Genomic DNA, 7,519 nt, shown 5'->3' with positions numbered 1-7,519 from the left:
TTAAATAAATAATAGGTTAGGAGTTAAAGAGTCTGGGCCGGGCATGGCGGCACACGCCTGTAATCTCAGCTCTTTGAGAGGCTGAGGTGGACGGATCACTTGATTTTGAGACCAGCCTGGCCAACATGGTGAAACCCCATCTCTACTAAAAATACAAAAATTAGCCAGGCGTGGTGGTGGGCGCCTGTAATACCAGCTATTTGGAAGGCTGAGCTTGGAGAATAACTTGAACTTGGGAGGCAGAGGTTACAGTGAGCCAAGATCATGCCACTGCACTCCAGCCTGGGCAACAGAGCGAGACTGAGTCTCAAAACAACAACAACAACAACAACAACAACAAAACCCAAAACAAAGTCTATTATGATAGCATCTTAGAGCTGTAAATGTTTTAGAAACATTAGCCTTCTACTGCTACATTTAAAATCACTATAGAATTTCTGTATCACAAATCTGACCTTGAAGAATTCTATACATTTTTTTTGGGGGGGATATGATATATTTTGCAAATGTCATATATATTCCCTTTGAATGAACATATTCATTGCTTTTCTTTTATATAACTTACTTATTGAGAGAACCACTTATGGACTCTGCCTTCAAGGAGACTACATTTTTCTGGACAGACAATTAGTTCGCCAAGCCATTATAAGAATGTGTAGTAAGTGATCTAAGTGGAGAAGAATCCCTGTGAGAACATTGTAATAGAGATGAAAATTACTATTCATAGCAGCGTCATAAAGAAAGAACTGTATGTTAGATTAGATTATGCACAGATGTTTATAAAAATAATCCTTTAACAGGAAACAGATAAAAAGCATTTTGTGTCTGTGTGAAATGTTTTTTTTTTTTTTGGCCTTTGGAAACCTGGAAACATACATAAAATGTTTTGAACAAATCACTCATAGTCACTAGAGTAAAGCTGTGAAAATAAATGCTAGGGTAATATTTTTCTTTTAGTTTTCAAGGCATATAAATAGTTGGATATAACAAAACTTTATTTTATTCTAGCAGGTGTAGCTAAAGGAAAAACAACTCTAAAAACTAAAAAATTTTTTTAAAAACCTCAAAATATCGGTAGACTTTTCATTCTCTGTGAAACTTTTTCCCCCTGTTACTCATGGAGAATATCCTTTCCTTAGGAGAATTGTGATCCTAATTGGAAACTCATAGTTACCCCCAACTGACATTTAAAAAGCAACAGTTTGCATTTGTAGTAGAGACCATTTCAGGTTCATGGTAACTTTTGCTTATTTAAGAAATAAATATATGGAAATTTGTCATTCGTTCTGTGAAAAAAGCAAGGGAGAAAATATTCACAGAATCAATGATTCATAGTTATTTTTGTTAGGGTGAAAAACCATCTCTTGAGAAGGACAATAGTTCAGTGAACAAATGCCACAGTGCATGGGATGACACAGGCTATACTCTTACCTGAATGGAGGAGGAAGTATGTTTTTTTTGTTCAAGGACAGTTTTGATGCAATTGAAATATTACAAAGTCCTACTCATTGTTCATGAGTAATTTGATTTTAATGATGATCCTTTGTGTGAGATGCATATATTCTGACAATGAACTCCTCTTTCTACTCCCTAGATAGAATGTTTGTAGTCTCTTATTCTTCTTTTTTTTTTTTTTTTTTTTTTTTTGACAGAGTGTCGCTGTGTTGCCCAAGCTGGAGTACAGTGGCACCATCTGGGCTCACTGCAGCCTCTGCCTCCTGGGTTCAAGAGATTCTCCTGCCTCAGCCTCCCAAGTAGCTGAGATTACAGGAGCATGCCACCACACCTGGCTAATTTGTTTTTGTATTTTTAGTAGAGATGGGGTTTCACCACTTTGGCCAGGCTGGTCTCGAACTCCTGGCCTCAAGTGATCTGCCTGCCTCAGCCTCCCAAAGTGCTGGGATTACAAGCGTGAGCCACCGTCCCCAGCCAAAGTCTCCTGTTGTTCCTTATTGACATTTTCTGTATCACTTCCACAACTTGGGCTTCTTCTAAGTGCCAAATTCACACCTAGCAATCAGAATGACCCCTTCCTCAGGGACGATTTTCAGGGTGTTTGTATTGAATTGGAGAATGTTAAAGGTGAACATAGCAATAAAGATAATCTAATCCCTTATTTTACAGGTGGAAAACTACATCTTGAGGAGTTTAGTTACACATCTGATAGGTTGCAGTGCTCCAGTTAGAACTCAGGAAAGATGAGAAGGTACAAGAAGATGTCTGTTGATGAAGAATTGACTGATAGCCGTGGAACACACCTTGTTTAATTTTAGTCCTCACAATAATCTTATGTTGTTGACAAATCCCTATTTTTATTCTCCCATAGCTTTATTGAGAAATAATTGACAACATTGTAGAAGTTTAAGGTGTACAACCCATGATTTGATAAACATATATATTATGAAATGACAACCATAATCAAGTTAGTTAACACATCTATCATCTCACCTATTTACCATTTTTTTTGGTTTTGTTTTGTGGTGAGAACATTTAAGATCTATCTCTCAGCAAATTTCAGCTATACAAATTCCATGCATTAAGTACATTTACAATGTTGTACAACCATTATCACTATCCATTTCCAGAAGTTTTTAATCATCCCAAACAGAAGCTCTATGCTCATTACATAATAACTCCTCATGCTCCTTCCCAACAGCCCCTGGTAATTTCTATTCTACTTTCAGTCTCTATGAATCTGCCTGTTCTTGATACTTAATATAAATAGAATAGTAAAATATTTGTCTTTCTATGTCTGGCTTGTTTCACTTAGCATAATAGTTTCAAGGTTTCAAGGGTTGATAGCATGTATCAAAATTTCATTTCTTTATTATAATTCACAGAGACAGGGTCTCACTATATTTCCCAGGCTGGTCTTGAACTCCTGGGCTCAAGCTATCTTTCCACCTTGGCGTCCCAAAGTGCTGGGATTCCAGGTGTGAGCCACTGCACCCAGCCTCATTCTTTTTGATTGCTGGGTAAGATTCTGTTGCATGTATATATCACATTTTGTTTATCCATTCATCTGTCAGTGAGCATTTGAATTGTTTCCGCCTTTTGGCTACTGTGAATAATGCTGCCATGAATATTGATGTACAAGTATCCGGAATGTAGTTTTATCATACCCTCAATGTGTATTTCCTCCCATTATCCTTCTTTTTACATTTCTTTTTCTAGCAATTCCATCATGTTAGTATTTTCTGGTTAATCTGATAATAGTCTGCTGAATTTCCTCTCTCTAACGTCAAATGCTTTTAAAATTTTGTTTTGCATAATATCAGAATTGACATTGGTTCACTATTGAGACTTCCCATTCAAGTATTATGTCTTGTTTCGCTATTATTCAGGTTTAAATAATTGTGCCCTCAGTAGAGTTTTGAGCACGTTAATATTGTTCCTCTGCATTCTTTAAGACTATTTTTAGGTATGTTCTTTGATGGTTATTTACTTATTTATTTATTTTGAGACAGAGTCTTGCTCTGTTGCCCAGACTGGAGTGCAGTGGCGCATGATCTTGGCTCACTACAACCTCCACCACCTGGGTTCAAGCGATTCTCCTGCCTCAGCCTTCTGAGTAGCTGGGATTACAGGTGTGTGCTACTACGCCAGGCTAATTTTTGTATTTTTAGTAGAGTTGGGGTTTCACCATATTGGCCAGGCTGGTGTTGAACTCCTGACCTCAAGTGATCGACCTGCCTCGGCCTACCAAAATGCTAGGATTACAGGTGTGAGCCATTGCGCCTAGCCTTTGATGGCTATTTTTAGTGGAATATTTACCATTTTGTTTTCTACTGCTGATTGTTGGTATACTAGAAAGCCATTAATTCTTGCATAGTAATGTTGTTACTGATACCATTCTTTATAATATTTATATGTTAAATTCTAAACTGTTAATGTTTTAAATTGGTAGTGTACTTAGGATCCTTCTCTGCATGGATTGCTTTTGTACTTACTAAATATATATATTTAACAGAAAGAATATTTACTTTAAAAGATTAAATTGTTGCTGCACATTATCCATATGTAGGGAGTAGCAGCATTTATTTTAGAGGCAGATGGTTTGTTTTTTTCTTTAGGTAAAATCTTAGTAGATCTTTTGGTTATGGAAGTCTTAGACTGGTGAAGATTGAAAAAAGGAAAATGAAGCCATTCTGTCTAATAAAGTAATACCATGAACATTCTCAACTTCCTTTGCTACCCAAAGAGGGATGGGATGGGAAACTCCAAGGTTGAGAGAAGAAAAACCATGGGGAGAAATGGCCCCAGAAGGGAGCCGAGTCCCATGCAAATATGGCTGCTAAGAAATTCCCTTTAAGGGAATGTCTGAGTGACAATGATATCTGGTATTAAATTGTAAGTTGATTCCTGTTCTGTGCTCTGTTGTGATCTGTTCTAAAATAAAATACGTTAATAGAAAATTTGAGGTATAGTAAGGCCAACAGATCAGGAAATGATTGCCACTGAAAGATAATTACTCACAGTTTCCAAGAGGAACTCTACGAATTCCATGCATTAAGTACATTTACAATGTTGTACAACAATTATTAATTATTACTATCTTTATGAACTTGCCTATTCTTGATACTTAATATAAGTAAAATAATAAAGTATTTGTCTTTCTATGTCTGGCTTATTTCACTTAGCATAACAGTTTCAAGGTTTCAAGGGTTGACAGCATGTATCAAAATTTCATTTCATTTTTTTTTTTCTTTGAGATGAAGTCTCACTCTTGTTTCCCAGGCTGGAGTGCAATGGCATGATCTCGGCTCACTGCTCACTGCAATCTCCGCCTCCTGGGTTCAGGCGATTCTCCTGCCTCAGCCTCCCGAGTAGCTGGAATTACAGCCACCTGCCACCATGCCCGGCTAATTTTTGTATTTTTAGTAGAGACGGGTTTCACCATGTTGGCCAGGAGGTCTCGAACTCCTGACCTCAGGTGATCCACACATCTAGGCCTCCCAAAGTGCTGGGATTATAGGTGTGAACCACTGAACCTGGCCAAAATTTCATTTCTTTACTATTGTTATTATTATTAGTAGTAGTAGTAGAGACAGGGTCTCACTATGTTGCCCAGGATGGTCTTGAACTCCTGGGCTCAAGCTATCTTCCCACCTTGGCCTCCCAAAGTGCTGGGATTCCAGATGTGAGCCACTGTACCCAGCCTCATTCTTTTTCATGGCTGGATAATATTCTGTTGTAAGTATATACCACATTTTGTATATACCACAAGAGGAAGGGGGCAGGGGCAATGAGGGAGGCAGGAGGCCCAGGCAGGGTGACTTAGGCATGTTATATCCCAAACGAGGCACACCCAGCATATGCACATAGGGCAGATATAAAAGCATTTTCCCAGGAGCTAGAAACATGGTCAGTACACAGTCCTTCTCAGTAGTTCTAAACCTTCCATAAAGTTCTATCATATGCAACTAGCTTATGTTAACAGCACTTTGGAGAACAAACAAAACATCTGTTCTTCAGGTTGCAGATGTTTCTACAGGAAGTGAGTAGAGTAGAAAATCCAAGTGAGAGGTGACCAGGAGAAATGCAAACACTTCCCACCAAGAATTCTTACAAGTACTGAGGAAGGCTGCAGACATCATGTGGGATGGAGGCCCAAGGCAACTTATTTGGGGAACAAATGCCTCAGGAAGGCTGGGGAAGTTGGAAACACCCAGTATCAGGCCCTTGGGTTATGATGGCAGGAATTCTAGTTTTCAAAGCTTGGGAAACACTAGGGAGTGACTGTTCTTAAAGGAGGGATTTTTTACAAAAGTGATTCTGAGGTCACGGACATGAATTTTGGGAATCAGATAAAAATGATGCAGTTTCCATACCAACGTGTAATATTTTATATATCACATCGACAGCTAACAGAAGCTCTAGAGCCCATCTATAGATGTTGGTCCACAAACCTTGAGTGAAGGCTCATGTGCCTTAGAAGTCACAGTAAAAGAAATGAACGTGATATGTTCTCTTTACATTGGTCATGACACACCTGGTTCAGTTATGCATCTTTAATACCACTACATGTTTTAATGGCCATAACCACTTTTTCTTTAATCAGCTCTATTGTCTGGGTTCTTATCTATAATGTAGTATGAAATTAGGTCAACTTAAAATGGTAGAAGTTTATTGTAAATGCCAGGACAGTTTTCTAGTATTTATTATGAAGGGGTTATGATTTCTTTCTAAAATAAGTCAAGTTAGGACTCATTTTCTTATCCTTCTTTCTATTTAAGAGTGTGCATCATATTAGAAAGCGTGGTTCCTTAAGTTCTGAGAAGAATTGAAGGAAATGATTACCAAAAGGGAGACTTTACCAGGTGCGGTTGCACACACCTGTAGCCCCAGCTACTTAGGAGGCTGTGGCAGGAGGATCGCTTGAGTACAGGAGCTCTGGGCTGTAGTGCACTATGCTGATCTGGTGTCTGCACCAAGTTTGGCATCAATACGGTGACCTCTTGGGAGCAGATCAAAACTCCTGTGCTGATCAGAAGTGGGATCACGCCTGTGAATAGCCACTATACTCTAGTCTGGGCAACATGGCAAGACTCTGTTTCCAAAAAAAAAAAAATAATAATTAAAAAATAAGACAAAAGGTAAATTTTATTTTCAAGTTATTGAAAAGTTTTCTGAATAGTTCAAAAGATAAATAAAAATCACATAAAGACATAGTCAAAGACTGCTTGACATTTCTCTTAAAATTTTAATAATTAATTTGATAATTTAATGCTGGTTAATACTCCCTTTGGGACCATAAATTAGAAGTCATTTCACTGACAAAATGACATCTAGAATGACTAAAACAGTCTACAAGAATTTCATACGATACATTTCAACAGTCTCCATTTATCTATAGGCATCATCTTAAGTCACATTAGGTATTGTGTAATAAAGAATTTGTCTGGTGTTTGCCCCAGGTTCCTGGGACAGAGAATTTAAACCACTGGAATTTCCTCGGTCATAGGAGTGTCTGTTTTTCATGGTGGGCCCCCCAGACTAAGCCTGAGTTTTCACTAGTGAGATGACTCATGGCGGGCCCCTAGTTTTGGAATGGGAACTGGCCACGCTAGAAAGACCAACTATGTGATTGAGAGAGGCGGAGCTTTGAGCCAAGTGGTATCAGTCCGACTTCCAGAAAGGGGAGTGGGGCTGGAGGTTGAGTTCAGTCAGGTAGCCAATGATGCAATGGACCATGCCCAAATAATGAAATCCCAGTAAAATCTATAGACTCTGAAGCTCCAATGAGCTTCCCAGCTGGTGAACACGACGAGCCAGGAGGGTGAAACATCCTGATTCCACAGGAAAAGGACGTGGAGTTTCATGTTTGAGACCCTCCCAGCCCTCACTCTACAGGTCTCTTCTTTTGGTTAGTCCTGGTTTGTACCTTTTATATTAAAATTGAAGACAATAAGCTGGGTAGAGTGGCTTACACCTGTAATGCCAGCACTTTGGGAGGCTGAGGCTGGTGGATCACTTGAGGCCAGGAGTTTGAGACCAACCTGGCCAACACGGTGAAACC

This window comes from Papio anubis, chromosome 19, assembly GCF_008728515.1.
Source record: "Papio anubis isolate 15944 chromosome 19, Panubis1.0, whole genome shotgun sequence".
Classification (NCBI taxonomy): Eukaryota; Metazoa; Chordata; class Mammalia; order Primates; family Cercopithecidae; genus Papio; species Papio anubis.
Note: the sequence above shows the minus strand (reverse complement) of the source record.